The sequence below is a fragment of the Choloepus didactylus genome, chromosome 4 (genome assembly GCF_015220235.1).
Source record: "Choloepus didactylus isolate mChoDid1 chromosome 4, mChoDid1.pri, whole genome shotgun sequence".
Lineage (NCBI taxonomy): Eukaryota > Metazoa > Chordata > Mammalia > Pilosa > Megalonychidae > Choloepus > Choloepus didactylus.
In genome coordinates this window covers 52,825,400-52,843,008 of record NC_051310.1, presented here as the reverse complement: position 1 = coordinate 52,843,008, position 17,609 = coordinate 52,825,400, and the positions used below count along the sequence as shown (strand labels likewise).

The 17,609-nt window shown below is 37.7% G+C and overlaps 1 pseudogene; it reads left to right on the top strand.

Moving 5' to 3' along the window:
- The first annotated feature begins 15,653 nt into the window (after positions 1-15,653).
- LOC119533242 lies at positions 15,654-17,085 on the top strand (annotated as a pseudogene).
- The last annotated feature ends 524 nt before the right edge of the window (positions 17,086-17,609 follow it).

Here is a 17,609-nt window from a genome sequence, read left to right as displayed (position 1 = left end):
TTTGATGAGTGTAGCTGGCTCTCAAATGTTCAGCAAATAGATACATACATACATACATAACTTGATAGATGATAGATGGGATGATACAGCAAAGGTGGCAAAATGTTAAAATTGGTGACTCTAGATATATGGGTGCTGGTGCATATACATTTGAGTTCTCTGTATGATGGGGTTGTATTATTTTTGCAACTTCCTGTAAGTTTGAAATTATTTCAGAATAAAAAGTTTTGTAAAAAATCTATTATCTCTGAGTAATCTAGGGTATATCATCCGTCTCCAGCTAGGACTGAACAGAAATCTTTATCCTTGTTTGTTATTTCAGAATGAAGTTTACAAAGCATGCTACAAATGATCCTCCTGCTCTGATTTTTATACACAAAGAGATTGGAACCTGGAGAAAAAGTGGGGGCATAAATAATTAGGGTAAAGTCAAGTTGCAAGTCATTGGCAATATCTTAAAGCAACTTCAAGATTCCTGTTTCCTAGCCCCAAACTTGAATCCCTCCACTACAGTGTCCTATTGTTCAAACCCATTTGGTTGTCACATGCTCTCTAATTGGTTAGGATTCAGTCTTTGTGGAATTTGAAAGTCAATGAAATTTTTTTTCCTTTTGTCTCAACTGCAGTTGTCGAAAGCTTCTCCTCGGAGGTCTCCAAACTAAATGGCTTTCTAAGTTCAAAGAGCCCTTCCTATTTTCTGTGAGGACGGATTGTTTGCAGCTGTATGTACTTCATGTGGCAATTCTGTTTTTAGAATAACATGTTACTTTTGACCTGTTACACATTATTTATCATTTGCATATATAATATTAAGGTAACAGATACTTCTAGGTCTAGATAGAGTAAGATGGTTATCTTACCAGCTACTATAAATGAAAATGACAAAACGAGAGTGTCTTCATATTTCTAAACAAAGCAATAAATTCCATCAAATTGGTAGCTTTGGTAATGGGTATAGAAACAGCCTATTTGTGGTGTAACAAAGGACAGAAAAGGCCTGAAAGCAAAGAAATCTGTTCCATTCTTCATCTGATGTAATCTCTGACTTGCCCATAAGTCAAGTCGGGTTTTTTTCCCACTTTCTCAGAGACCCAGTGTCTTAACTGTAAAACGGCATAATTTATGGCCTTCACATAAAACATAGGGTTGCGATGGGCAGCACACTCAAACTGAAGGTTAGTTCAAAATAGCAAACGCTTTGCAAAATCTATCAGCTTCTTAAAAGTGTGTATCAAATAGTAAGATGTGATTAAATGACTAATATTTTGATCAAAGATAATACTAATATACCTTACATTTGTATACAATTTATTTACAAAGTACTACAGTGGCATACAAATGTACTAGTTAAATTTGTCAAATATTAACTTCCAGGAAGCCTATTTAGGCATTTAATATATAAAATTACAATACAGATATTTAATATAAACAGTGTAGTTATGTTTTATGTGAATTTGATTTATTTACATTTGAAATATTGCAGTATAAAAATAAAACCTGTATTTAAAACTTTGTATTGTAAAATTTGAGAAGATGAAAACCCCCAAATTAAAAATTTATCACAAATTTCGTAATTTCAAAACTGGTGTGCATGGTAGACCATTGAAGCTATTGCCTGGTATGATGGTTTCATTTTAGTGGTAATAAAAAAAAAAAATTACATGCTATCCATTGTCAGAACTAGTCCTGAAGAACACAAATCTTGAAATATGTGAGTACTGAATTATTCAAGGTATCTGGAAATATATCCTTTCCATAGCCTGCTTCTGTTGCTTATAGAAACACAATTATGGGATGCCAAGTATTTATTATCTGAAGACCTCTTACTTTAAATCTTTAAATTTAAATTTAAAAATTAGATAAGGGAATGCCATGTTTTGAATTCAGTTAAACACATAGTTTGGAATTTGTAGGAACATCAAAGGCCTGGTCTATACTTTTTGAAAGAAATGGTAAGATTCACACAACCTTCTTCCACCAGGAAAGTAGTTCCTTCCTAGCCTAGTCAGGCCCTGATGGCTCTAAAATTACATCAACTTCTATTGCTCAACTTACACTATGCTTATTATTTCGAAATAAAAAACCCTTTATTTTGAAATAATTTCAAACTCACAGGATAGTTGCAAAAATATAAACCCCATACATAGAAGTGTAACATATCCCCTATCCCTCACACCCATATCCACCAATTTTAACATTTAGCGACCTTTGCCATGTTTCTATCTATCTATCTATCTATCTATCTATCTATCCATCTGCCTATCTATCTATCTATCTATCTCCTGAACATTTGAGACCCGGCTGCACACATCCTACTCTTGGAACTCATGATACTTCCACACAGTACATTTCCTAAAAACAAGGACTTTTACTTATGTAATCTACTTAAGTAGAGTTATTAAGTTCAAGAAATTTAACATTGATGTAAAGCTCACATTCTATGTTCCATTTTTCTTTAGTCCCAATAGCACCTTTTGAGCCTTTTTTCCTTCATCCTTAGATCCCATCCAGTATCATGTATTGCATTTAATTGCCATTATCTCTTCAGTTTCTCTTTCTTTCTTTTCAACTGTGGAAACATATACAGCATAAATCTTCCCATTCCAACCCCTATCAAGCATTTCATTCAGTGGGATTATCCATTCACGATGTTGCAGTACCATCACTGACATCCATTACTAAATGTTTCCTTTCACCCCAAACGGAAACCCTGCACTCATATATTGCATTAACTCCCTATTGCTCATGTCTCCCACCCCTGATAACCTATATCCTACTTTCAGTCTCTCTGAATTTGCAAATTCTCTGATATTTCCTTTGTGGTCACCATGGGTCTTAAATTTAATGTTCTAAATCTGTAACAATCTCATTTTCTTTGATACCAACTTGGCAACTTCAGTAGCATATAAAACTATGTTCTTTTACTCCTCTGTTCCTCCATCTTTATGTAATTCTTGCCAAAAGTTACACATTTATACATTATGAATCTCAAACCATCGATTTATTACATTTTAGGCATTTGCCTTTCAAATCCTGGGACAAAAAGTGGAGTTACAAATAAAAAATACAATAGTACTGTATATATATTTACTCATGTCATTATCTATTGGGGATCTTTATTTCTTCATGCGGCTTCAGTCAGTTGTCTAGTATCCTTTCCTTTCAACCCACAGAGCCTCCTTTAGATTTCTTATATGGCTGGTGTAGTGGTGACAAAATCCTTCAGCTTTTGTTCATCTGGGAATGTCTTAATTCCTCCCTCATATTTGAAAGATAGTTTTGCTGGGTACACAATTCTTAGTTGGCAGTTTCTTTTTGGTTTCAGCACTTTATATATGTCTTCCCACTGCCTTTTTGCTTCCATGGTTTCTGATGGGAAATTGTCATTTAATCTTATCAAGGTTCCCTTGTACATGACACGTTGCTTCTCTCTTGCGGCTTTCAGAATTCTCTCTTTATCTTTGGCATTTGACAGTAATTATAACATGGAATGGTGTGGGTCTATTTGGGTTTATCCCATTTGAGTCTCACTGAGCAACTTGGGTGAGTATATCCCTCTCTTTTATTAAATTTGGGACATATTCAGCCCTCATTTCTTTCAATATTCTCTCTACCCCTTTTTTCTTCTCCTTCTGTGATTACCACAGTGACTATATTGGTAAGCCTGATGGTGTCCCACAGGTTTCTGGCTTCCTTCACTTTTCTTCATTCTTTCTTCTTTGTGCTCTTCAGACTAGATGATTTCATTTGTCTTTCCTTGAAATTGACTGATTCTCTCTTCTGCCAGCTCCAATCTGCTGTTGAATGCTTCCAAGGAATTTTTCATTACTGTTACTTTTGTCTTCAGCTCTGTTTGGTTTCTTTTCATAATTTCCATCTTTCTATTGATATTCTCTTTGTGTTTGTTATGTTCCTGATTTCCTTTAGTTCTTTGTCCATGTTTTTTGTTAGCTCTTTGAATATATTTAAGATGAATTTTTTAAATCCTTTGTCTGGAATGGCCCAAGTTTGATCCTCTCATTGATGGTTTCCAATGGTTTAATCTTCTCCTTTGCCTGCTATTTCTTTGTATATTTTGTAATCTTTCGTTAAAACCTGGGCACTTTGATATTTTAATATGGTAATATTGGAATTTAGACTCAGGCAACATTCCATAAGCTTGGATCCAGCTAGTGTTATGACAGAGCTTTCCTTGAATGCCAGGAGCTAACAAAAAAAGAAAGAGGAGGAGGAGGAGGAAAAGAGGAGGAAGAGGAAGAAAAAAAAGAAAAGAAAAAAGAAAACGTCTTTCCCAGTTTTTTGCAGATTGACCTGTGGTAGTGCTCTCCTTCTCAGCTTATCCATACCAAGACTTCAGAGAATAGCTCCAGGCCAAAGCCCAGAGGCTGCTCTGATATTTCTGTGCATGTATCTTGTCTTTGGCATGCACATCTGGCCCTAGGAATTGCCCTGTTTACACGGACACAAATATCCCCTCTTCTGTAGGAAATAGTTCCCTCACCATCTTGAGTACTGCAGTGTATTCTACAACCAGTAATCCCTTGTCCCAGCCAGCACAGCTTGACTGCTCTCCCACAGTGTTCTGCAGGAGAGCTCAGTGAGCTGCCTTTTACATACAGGGCAAGTTCTGGAACTGTGAGTCCCACACGACACTGCCAAACATGTTGGCTGAGACATACACACTCCAGTGTGTGCACAGAGTTACTCTCCTTCCTCTGGAATTGGGACCAGGGATCTGCTCTGGGAGTGCAGTCTGCCATGCTCCTAACTAACTGGTGAAGGGTGGAGAAGGTGCAAGCCAGGGATCCGTGAGATACTTCCATTTTAAGAAGCCTTTTTCTGACTTGGAACTTGCCTTTTTACTGCAGTCCTTTAACTGTTGTCTCACACTTTAAAGAAGGCATTTCTGCCAGGTCTTACTGGTTATGCAAAGCCTCTGTGGGGGGATGGAGGCCTGAAGCTTCTCACTCCACCAAGTTGCTCTGGGTGGATCCACCGCATGGGTGAATATTTAAGAAGCAATTAGTTTTTCCCCTGTTTTACATTTCAGTGTGGAAGAAAATTGGAAAACACAGGAAAATAAAAATAAATGATATTTACCCATAATTCCATCATCTGAAAATCCAGAAGTAATCACTGTTGATATTTTGGTATATTTCTTTCCAGTCTTTTTTACTAATACACATACTGTTAAAAAGAATATACATATTTTAGTAAATTACAATCAGAGTCTACTTAGTATCTTTCGTTTTTGCTTAAGAAGAAATAAATAACATCAAAATTTTCTTTAATAGTTTCAAAGATTTTTGGTGGCTCCTTTATTGTTCTATTGAATTCACATAACATTATTTATTTAATCAATACTGTCTTGTTAGATAGTTCATTTTCAATATTTTGCCATTGAAAAACAAGCTGCATTAAATATCTTTAAACATGAATCTTTGGGTCCAACTAATTATGGGATTACGGTAAATTTGCAGTATTAAAATCACTGAGTAAAAGTCTATGCACATTCTGGGCTCTTTATATACCTTCTCTAATGGCTTTCCAGAAAGGTTATGCCAAATTTCATTTTGGTAGTACTATATGAAAGTTAACATTTCCATAAACTTTCTCAAATAATGCTGTTTTCTTTCTCTTCCATCTTAGACATTTGACAGGTTAAAAATAATATATTTTGTTTGCTTTTAGTTCATTTTATTATTAATGAGCAATCTTATTGAATTAAGATATGTTTATGTGTATCTTTATTTGAATCTCTTTTTTCAACCAAGAAAACATAGCCTACCACCTCATTTTTAAAAATGTCCAGAAGAGTAGATTCGTGGATTACAACTACTAAGAAATTAGGAAATAAAAGCCTCAGGGGAGTATCAAGATGACAGTGTGAGATGCTTCAGGGCTTTGTCCCCCAACAGAAGCTTTTAACAATCAGCAACAAGTGGCAGAAACATCTTTCTCAAAACTCCTGAAAATAATTAAAGAATTGCAGTATCAGGATGTCCTTGTTTGCTAAAGCAGCCGAAATGAAATATACCAGAAATGGAGTTGCTTTTTCAATGGCTATTTATTAGTTTGCAAATTTGCAGTTCTAAAGGTACCTCTTAGCTGGTACCTGTGATGAAAGCAATTTGCCTTCCTGGCCCAGAGTGTAATCTATATTTCCATAGGAAATGAAAGGGGCAGTGAACAACATATGGTCAGATGGCTGCTGGACTCTTTCTCTACTCCATTCCTCTCCCAAATACATACATAGAAATACAGTATTACCTATGAAAAATTTTTCATAATGTATGTATTCCATTAATATATACATTTTAGGCGTAATATATACAATATGCATTTGGGGGAAGATCTAGCCCCTTTTCCATGCCCTCCTTAATATCTAAAACAGTACTTCTTGCAGATATTCAATAAATACCCAACTGTCAAACAATATAATTGTCAGGATTCTGTGCTATTATTGAATCATTGTAGTTCTCTTCAAACTCAATATAAAGTCTTCCTCCAAAGTTTGCATTCACTGTCCATGATTTAGTTATGCTGCTTCTGTTTCCTGTCCCTTCTTGTTTTAATGTCCCCTTTTCATACAGCTGTTACTATTCCCTAAAGAAATACCACTTCATGGAATCCTCAGTAGCCATGCTGAAGGTTGGTCCATTCAGTAAGCACATAAGAGGGTGAGTGCTATGTAGAGTCTTTAGGGAGCAATAAAATCATTTTTATGTGGACCATCCATCTTTGAGAAATGGCATTCTTTTGTTTTGCAGCAAAAGAATTGAGCAGCTGGTATAGTGGATAATAAGAGCTGCAGTCTCAACGAGGATTGGGAAGGGTCCAAGGCCAGAAGAACTGGTGAGGAATGACTAGTCAGCTTTTCCCACTAATGGAGCTTAGCTTAGCTCCCAGTCTCTGTATCTTTCCTTTGCCAACAGCTAGGGCTGCCAACAATCAATCCTGACCTTGTGCAGGATTTTAAGATGTTCTGTATCATTTGAGATGCTGTGCATCTGGCTCTGACCTTGGGCATAAGAGCTGATCATTAATTGTTCACTTATTCAACATTTTTTGAGCATCTATTATGTGCCAAGCACAGTGGTGAATGAGAGTGCACGATGCCTGCCAAAGGCAAAACAAGGAATGGCCTGGGGTTTGGAGTCTATATTAAGAGAAATGGGAAGCCAATGATTTGAAGACATCAAGTGAACTGATCAGATTTGTGTTTAGCAAGAGCACTCCAGCAACAGGGTCAAGAATGGACAGGAGGGAAGCAAAGCTGGAGACGAGGAGTTCATCAAGAAGCTTCTGAAGGCCTCCAGGATACAAAGGGTCATGGATGGAACCCAGGTGATGGTAGTGGGGATGGGAAGAAGTATGAGAGTGCTAGAATTCCATGCCCCATCTGCACTTGATGCCCTGGGTTAGATGGGTGCCTTGTTCCCTGGGCCTGAGTCTCTGTCCTCCAGGATACAGCACTACCTTGTTCTTGGTAGCCCTCCTTCCAAAGGCTACTGTTTGTCTGGGAAATGGGATCCTCAGGACTTTCCTATTAGCACTAACTTGCCAGTTCAGCTCTCAGAATATTGCCTGTATCTGAATTCCTCAGCCTGTACTCTATCTTCCAAGAATCCCATTCCCAAAATGTGACATTCCTATTGCCAGCTGCCATTCTTGACTGCAGCTCTTATTATCCCCGCTTCACCAGCTGCTCCCTTATCTGGCAAAACAAAAGAGCACCATTTTTTCCTAAACGGAAGGTGTGTTGATTATGTTCATGTGTCACCTTGGCCAGGTTTTGGTGCACAGTTGTTTGGTCAAGCAAGCAATGGACTTAAAGCATCATTAAGTTGATTGCATTTATGGCTGATTGCACCTACAATCACTAAGGGAAGTATCTTCTGCAATGAGAGACATTTAATCCAAGCAGTTGAAGCCTTTAAAAGGAGAAGTGCTGATTTCAGCAGAAGAGAGAACTTCCATCTGTACTTCAGCCTGCCAGCTTCTCCTGGGGAATTCACCAAAAACTTACAATGGAGTTTCCAGCTTGCAGCTTGCCTGTGAAATTTAGACTTGTCCATCCCCAAAGTTGCATGAGACAATTCTTATAAAAACCTCATAATATTTACAAATATCTCCTGTCAGTTCTGTTTCCTAGAGAACCCTGACTAATACAGTGGTCTTCATTGTATTGCTCTACAAAGACTCCACATAGGAGTCACCCTCTTGTGTTACCTATTGTTGACTATCACTTTGATACGTGTGTCTCAAAGTGTGATCCACAGACGACCCTGCAGCTAAATCACTCATAAGTATTATTTAAAACATGGCTTATTTTGCTGAACCCAGTAAGCTGAATCAGAATCTCTAGCTATGGGACCCAAGAATCCATGTTTCTACCATGCTCTTTTAGAGGATTTTTGGAACACTCAAGTTTGGGAATCACTTCTCCAAAGATTATGCTTTCTGCTTACCTGGATTTCCTCCCAGCCTGCAGGGTTTTTCAGTATTGGCACTGCTTCTGGAGGTAGATCTTGTTCTAGGCCCTCCTCCTTTTCAATCTGACCCATTCTATCACAGTTACTCCAACCACTCCCAGCTACTGACTGAGATCTCACAACTAGAGGGGGGAAGGAGTTCGTAAGAAATAAACTACTCTTATGAAGAAAAGACCTAAGCACTGGAGTTTCACTTATCCTGGTAAAAATACATAATTATATACAATTGATGAAAATGAGATGAGAATAAAGTCATTTAATGAAGAGTTCTAAAAATACCCAGAAAAATTAAAAGCCTGATGTTCCGGTTTGCTAATACTGCCATTATGCAGAATACCAGAAATGGATTGGCTTTTATAAAGGGAGTTTATTTGGTTACAAATGTACGGTCTAAAGACCATGAAAATGTCCAAACGAAGGCAGCAACAAGTATACCTTCACCGAAGGAAGGCCAGTGGCATCTGGAAAACCTCTGTTAGCTGGGAAGGCACATGGCTGGCGTCTGCTGATCCCAGGTTGTGTTCCACTCCCCTCTCAGTTCCTGTGTATTCTTCAAAATGTTGCTCTTGGGGTTTGTCCTCTCTTAGCTTCTCTGGAGCAAACTCTGGGCTAGTATCTCCAAAGTGTCAGCAAAACGCTGCTTTCAATGGCTGTCTCCAAAATGTCTGTCTCAGCTGCAGCTGTTCAGTACCTTCTGTCTGAGCCTTTATAGGACCCCAGTGATTTAATTAAGAACCACGCTGAATGGGTGGGGCCACACCTCCATGGAAATAATCCAATCAAACGTTTCATGCATGGTTGATTGAATCACATCTCCATTGAAACACTCAATCAAAGGATTCCAACCTAATCAACAGTACTATGTCTGTCCCCACAAGATTTCATTAAAGAACATGGCATTTTAGGTGACATAATACATCCAAACTGGCATACCTGATAAAGTATATTCAGCAAAATCAGCTGAAGATTAAATATATAACACGGATTGATGGTGGAGATATGCTATCTAGAGCCCTGATTGCTTTCCTCAACCACAAACACTTATCTTCACTCCACCCCTCTCAAAAATCATAGTCTTAAAGTTTTCATCACCTAATATTTAGCTTGAAAGAGCAAGCTCATCTCCTTTGTGGTGCATTTAAGCATTCGGAATTTCGAGGTTTCGCTTTAGTATGAGTGGGTCATACAATCTATGTAAGGATATAAAAATACTTACTCATTTTTACAGGGGGTTTCACAAATTAATTCTTACCATTTTCTTTGAGGGTCTGAAGTATTTCAAGTCCATTTAACCACCAGAAGAGAGCAGGCATTGAGCCCAAGCAGATACCAAATAAATATTTGATTATGTTGATCATATTCTTGCCCAGAGCTGATGACAGATAATCATCCCTCAAATGGCTTGTTCTTATTTGTACATAAAACTCATATCAGGCATTTGCTTGTTAATAAGAGTATGCATTATAATGAAAAAAAGGTGATTTCTAAGAATAAAATGCCTACCAGCTATTTATAAGTAAAGCCTTCCATGTATAGAATAAGGTTGGGAAACTTCAAAATAATGCAGGGGTTGACAGCATGACTAATCTCACATTTAAAGTAAAGAAAGAACTGAAGTGATTATTTAAATAGATTAAATCTCAATTAACCTATTTTATCTTCAGTTAAATTTCCTGAATATTTCAGTCAAATTGTGATATTATTCACTTCCTTTGCCTATTGTCTAATGACTAATGACAAGCTCACCATAACCACACTACATTTAAAGGAAAAGATGCTCCCATTTAATTTAGAAAATTCAGCAAGCTTTGCTTTTCTAACATCAGCAACAACCAATCTGTGTGTAAGCAACATTTGCTATGCCTTGTTAGTTCTTTTTAAATCTTGCTTTCATTGTTCAAAAAAATAAATGCTTTTCATGGTTCTTCTTCATCCTTAGTGGTGTGTTCTTTAAATAACTGATGCTAGAGTGAAGGTGTTTTATAGTAGTAGGCAGATTGCTGGTTGTTGAATTTTTTAAACACTACCAAATTTACTTGAGTAGGAAGAAGCTTGTCTTTTCTGCCTACACACCTCCTTTTTGACCCAGGACCTGCCATCTACACCACTTTCTCTGTAATCAGTTTCCAAAAATTGTCCTATGTAGTGCAGTCTCTTATTAAAAATCCCCACTTGGATTCCACACCCCACCAACCCTCACCAAGTACCCTGTAAAATAAAAGATATAAAATGCTGCCATTCTCATTTTCTCCACCACATTTCAATGTTATTCCTCAGCTGGGAATTACAAAAATTTAGCTGATTAAAGTCGCTCTTAGTAATGTTACATTATAAAAGAGGAACACGTTAAATTAAATGTGGAAATCAAGAGAATGAGCTAGAGTACTCAGTGCCCCCTCCATGGCTGTCTACTTCCCCATGGCAGACAAACAAGAGGAGTAATTGGGTTCCCTTTCTGTGAAAGGATGCTTGCCCCACTTCCTGTTTACTGAATACCTTCACTTTTCTCTGACTAGTTAGTCTCAGTCTTTCAAATATAAATATGACTAAGCTTTGATGAGCTTATGTGTAGACTTCAGAAATAGTTACTCTTTCATCTACCAGCATGAAGTGTTCCCTTTGAAACCCAAATGCAATGTAAGAAGAAAGCTTTGCTGTTGTTTTTTTTTTAGCTTCATTTTGTCTTCTTTTATACACATAATAATCTTTCTGTTTTTAGATACTGAAGGTAATTTGGGAATCCCAAACTATATAAATAACCACATAAACTACTTCCTTAACAAGACTTTTTGGGAAGCAAAAGGCCAGTTTTGAAAATGTAAGTGAGGTTTCCGTTGAACTCAATTCAAAATCAGCCCCATAACATGTTGTTAGTATTTATTTTTAATATGCAGCTATAAAAGAACTCTTTGGGACAAATATAAAGTTGGGTTTTAAAAGGCCAGGTTAGGGTTTTTTAGTAGCTGCAGATTGTATAAGCTTAAAAATTGTGATCTAATGTCCTTTAGATTTCTTATTTCTTTTCCAATGAGACACACTGAGTTAAGTCCTATTTTAAAATGTGCCTGAACCTACAGAGAAGAAATTTAAACAAAGGACCAGGATCCTGGTTTTGTCAAACTTTAACCTCCAAAAACAAAAGCCACCAAATTGGCTTGGCTTTGCATCAGGCCAAGCTCAGCTCAGGGATGGTGCCATGCTGCCAAGCAATAACTGCACAAATCACATTTAGCAAAGCAGACTTTTGAGCTCAAATCTAAATTACTATGGCGAAGAACATTTATGGCTTTTCCTCTCCATTTTGAGGTTGGTTAACAGTGTTTCACAATGGAGGAAAAAGTCAAACTGTCATGTAACAGCAGAATGCATCTGTATAGAAGGAAAAATGGGCTCATCCTGTAGACAACCAATTTGATAAAAGAATTTCAAGCTGATGAAAGGAGGGTAGATCGATAGCAATCCACAGCTGAGCTTTCAAGAGACTACAAATCAGAATGACGTCTGATCCCAACACTGAAGTAACATTTAAAGGTGAGCCAACTAGTGACATGAAATTATCACTGCTATTTCATTCTAGAAGTCTTCAGAAAAACTTAACAGTGGTAGTTTTATTAGTTGGAACACAGGACAAGATGCTATAACAAGGAGACCCCAAAATACAGTTCTTAAATAAGATAAATGTTTACTACTTTCACATGTTACTTCCCAGAGGTAGGTGAGCATTCCATGGCAAGCAGGTGGCTGTTTCAAGGAAGTATAGGGAGGCAGGTTGCTTCTGTCTCGTTGCTCTGCCCTGTGCTAAGGTGATCAGTGGTAGCTCACTAGCGCCAAACCACATTCCAGACCTCAGAAGCAAGGACTGAGAAAGTAGAGGCCAACCAACCTCTTTTTCAAGGAAACGACCCAGAAACTGCATCCATCACATACGCTCACAGACTTTTGGCCAGAGCTTAGTCACATGGTTACAACTAGATGCAAAGAAGGCTGGGAAATTCCATTCTGACACTGGACAGCCATGAGTCTATCTACTGCTCAAAGAGGAATGGATGTTGGGGTTCAATTAACTTTATTTCTCCTGGTAATTAAGATGACAAGCTTAAGAATACGTGTATGTGTGTGTCTTTGTGTCTATACTCTCCCATACAAGTGCTCTTAAGGGTAATTAAGAGTTTACATGGAAGGAAATATTACTTAATGCTTAAAATAGAACAAGGATGGACTTTGAGGCTGGGAAGACCAGAGTTTGAATCCTGGCTCTGTCACTGACTAGATCTTCTAAATGTTCATTTTCTTATTTATAAAATGGAGATAATTCATACCTCATGGAACTGTTATGGGAGGCAAATAGAATCATGTGTCTAAAATGCGTAGATAGTACCTGGCACCCGGTGAGAGCTCAATATATGGTAAGTGCTGTTTTTGCTTTTAATTTTTATTATTAACATTAGGGTTACCATTACTTAATACTGATTGCGTTACTGTAATTCCAGTGATGCTATTTAACTAGACCTTCTCATCAGAGTTCTCTAAGTGTTTTCCTGAACATATGGCTAACTCTCAGCCTCTCTGTAGGAATAGAAAGTTGAAGTGAGGGTCTCATGTCCTAACCAAGTTAATTAGGAAAACCCAATGCACCAGCAAATGAGCAACAAAAGCCATCTGCAAGAGCACCCAATTTAAAGAGTCCAACGTGAGCATCACTAACAAAGTCCTCAAAAAGTTTATAAGCCCCTCAGAAATTGGAGTCCCTGAAGGAGGCAGTTTTGCTGAAGCTAGAGGTGACCTCGTGCCTATATATCTGAGGGCTGCCACTGTGAGGAAGAATGGGATCCCAACTCACCAAGTCACCCTTGCCTGACTGGCCTTGGCATGAGTTTTCTTTTTTTTATTAAATTCAGTTTTACTGAGATATATTCACATACCATACAATCATCCATGGTGTACAATCAACTGTTCACAGTACCGTTATATAGTTATGCATTCATCACCACAATCTATTTTGGAACATTTTCCTTATACCAGAAAGAATAAGAATAAGAATAAAAAATAAAAGTAAAAAAGAACACCCAAATCATCCCCCCCACCCTATTTTTCATTTAGTTTTTGTCCCCATTTTTCTACTCATCTATCCATAACTGGATAAAGGGAGTGTGATCCACAAGGTTTTCACAATCACACTGTCACCCCTTATAAGCCACATTGTTATACAATCATCTTCAAGAGTCAAGGCTACCGGGTTGCAGTTTGATATTTTCAGGTATTTACTTCTAGCTACTCCAGTACATTAAATCCTAAAAAGGGTTATCTATATAGTGCGTAAGAATGCCTACCAGAGTGACCTCTCGACTCCATTTGAAATCTCTCAGCCAGTGAAACTTTGTTTCATTTTGCATCTCCCTCTTGGTCAAGAAGATGTTCTCAATCACACAATGCCGGGTCCAGATTCATCCCCAGGAGTCATGTTCCATGTTGCCAGGGAGATTTCCACCCCTAGGAGTCATGTCCCATGTAGGGTTGAGGGCAATGAGTTCACCTGTTGAGTTGGCTTAGCTAGAGAGAGAGAGCCACATCTGAGCAACAAAGAGGTACTCAGGGGAAGACTCCTAGGCACAATTTTAAGCAGGTTTAGCCTCTTCTTTGCAGTAGCAAGTTTCATAAGGACAAGCCCCAAGATAGAGGGCTCAGCATACTAAACCATCAGTCCTCAATGTTTGTAGAACATCCGCAACAATCCAGGTGAGGAAGTCCAACACTTCTGCATTTTCCCCCAGCTCCTCAGGGCGGGGGGGTCGCTGCATATATATTTTTATTCTCTCTAGGCATGAGTTTTATGACAAAGAAGAGTTACCACGCTCTAGGCCTGACAGTTACAGGGAAGATTTATAAAATATGGAAGTGTGGTAGAAAAAAAGCATGTGATTTGTAGTTTGACCAAAATGTGTTCAAATCTAGTCTCTGCCACTAACCAACTTTGCGATGTGGGGCAAACTTTTTAATTTTTCTGGATCTCAGTTTCCCTCATATTTAAAATGGCTAATAATGAGTCACTCATGAGGTTGTTGGGAGGATGAAACAATATGATGCCTGTAGTATTTAACACAGTTCCCAGCACACAGGAGGCAACTGAATCCATGTTAGTTCCCTCCCCTTTCCCTTCACCAGGGGCATAGTGAAAGGGAAATCTTTTAACTCGGTATTTAAAAAGCCAAGTGCAGAAAGCTTTCTGGGATCAAGTTACCAGTTATTCTTCTCCTGAAAGGCAAAGTCTCAGATTACAGTTTTACTGTAAACATCTCCAAAACATCTCAGGCAGAAAGATCAAGGAGATTTGCAGTTCCTAGAAGGATTCATGACATCCCATGAAAGTTCATATTTCAAGGCTGATCTGCTAGTTGATGGGATTCTGTCATCAGGGGTTTTATTTCTCCATGTGGCTTCTTAGAAGATAATCTGAACTTCACAGTTTATCTCCCACAATTTGTCCATTTGCACAGATAGTATTTTCTATTACTTTGGCATTTAGAGAACATTTCTATTCAATATTTGCAGCATGGGATACTGAATAGAAATGCTCTCTAAATGCCAAAGTAATAGAAAGTACTATCCGTGCAAACGGACAAATTGAGCTAGGCTTTTTTCATTTAGTTGGAACTTTCAACTCTTCTTTCTCTCTCCTCTTGTCCTGATACTCAAATCCTGCTTTCCAATATGGGCAAGGTGGAAATGACTGCAAAATTGAAAGTACCTTTCAACAGACAACTATTTGTATGTGTCATAGAGAGATTTCTATTTTTTGGTGTACCCTATGTATAAGTTTCTGGTGCTTAAAAACATCATTATACTATACTAATCGACCAACAATTATGTATTGAAGGTTAAGGACATGTGCAAACATTAATTTTAAAAATGTTCAGCTCTGGAGTGTAGGTGGGGATTCACAGGACTTTTTGTGGCATATGTTGGCCAGAAGGGGCTCAGAGATTTTAGTCACATCCCCTGAAGGAGCTAGCTTCTCTGCTCAGCCCAACCCATATGTGGTTGTGTAGAAGGAGGATGAGCCTTGGGGCTGCTGGTAAGAGGCCATTCCAAATAAGCCGGCCTGCGCTCTTCCCAGGGGTGACTTTAATTAGAAATGAGTTGATCCTTTAGTGATCCGCCATGGCCCAGCATGCAGAGTGGCTCATAAGCCATGAACCGGGAACTCTACTTCGTGGCATCGTGAGTTTTTCCAGATGGTTTCCAACTGTTGAAAAATGAGCCAAAGTCTTCAGTGGGGTAGGTAATGTGCCTGTTCCTGAAGATGGCCCCTTTCTTAAAGCACTGTTCTTTGAACTTGGATTATTGGATGATGATATGGACTTTGTGGAGAACTATGATAGCTCAGTAGAAGGTGCAGCACTCTGGCCAGTTGTTGCTTTTCTGAAAAATGACATAACATATGCTTGTGTTCTACTACTTGGAAAAACTTTATCTCCTTGTCCACTATTAATTAGTATTAGTGGAACTTCACAAGACTTTGAACTTCTCTTTGGGTGCAGGATTTTCTTTACTCAGGTCAAAAAAAATGCCACAACTAAATACAAAATTGAGCCAATTGCCTGACTTGCTTATATAAGCTTGTTCATTTGGTACTTTGTTAGATGCCAACTTACAGAACACATTTTATAGTATTACTTTGGCATCTGTGTCTCAGCAACAAAAACAGCCAGCCTGGAAAGTTGGAGCATACAAAGGAAAAGCACAAGTTTCTATTTCTATCACTGAAAAGGTAAAATCCATGCAACACCTTAAGTGGGATATAGCACACATGTGGCAAGTCACTGGACTTGTAACTTGCAAGCATGATTTGGAAGGAGTCATGCTGAATGTTACCATCAGCTTGAGTCTCCCCACCAATGGATCTCCACTTCAGGATATTCTGGTTCGTCTTTGTGTGACTTCTCTTGACTCGGCCATTCTGACTTCTAGTAATGATACAATGGATGATTCTGCGTTTAATGGACCTCACAAATGTCCATTCACTCCACCTTTAGAGTCATTCAGCTTAGGCTACTATACTTCCCAGGTCCCTGTGCCACCAATTTGGAGGTATTATCAAATGAAAGAGGAAAAATTTCAACTAAAAATAACAGTACATTTGAAACTTCATGAAAGTGTGAAAAATAATTTTAAATTCTGTGACGCTCATATACATTTTTACAATAGAGGCCCAATCACACATTTGGAATACAAAGTTAGTTTGGGCCTAGTTGAAATATTTCTAGAGAAAAGCTTGTTGATCTGGATTATTGGCCCCAAATTCCCCAAATCGGTGGAAATTACTCTTTCTGGTACAGTACCTTTTGGAGTCAAGAGCCATGAGAAGCAGCTATTTGACCAAATTTGTATTGGAGGCTCAGCATATGTAAAGACTCACTTTAGGATCTTAGATTACACACTTACTGGGTGATATGCAGATCAGCATTTAGTTCAAGCTTTTGCATCAGGAAAACCAAAAATAATTATACACCGGAAGCTAATTTCTTCTGATTATTACATCTCAAATTCTAAAGCCATTGCCCCAGTAACATATGGATCATTATTACTGTAATTTTCACATGTTTAAATGAGAAACAGTTATATAATGGTAACATAGCTTAAATGTAATGAACTTTTATTTTTAATGTATATGGTTATAACCAGCCTGAGTGAAAAATTATTAAATGATTTTAAATATTTTTTTAAAAAGTTAACCCCAAAATGCTCAGTGTTTCTACATTGTTAAAAAGTGGAAACAAACTAAATGCCCAGCCCCAAAACAATTGGTTAAGTTAATTATGGAATTCTGTGTAATAGGACACTATTTAGCCATTAAAAATGAAGTTGTAGAGGTATGTTGTTAACACAAAAATATATTAGCAACATACATGTGCAGAAAAAAATAAATCTCATATTTATGATACGTATACTATGACTATGCTTAGAAAAATATGTAAAAGGATATGCACTAAAATGCTAGTGATAGAATTATAGGTGATTTTTATTTTCTTCTTTTTTCTTGAATGTAGTTTTGGTTTTTCTATAATGAACATAACTTACTTGTCTAGATTTTAAAAGCTATTTCAGAAAGAATTA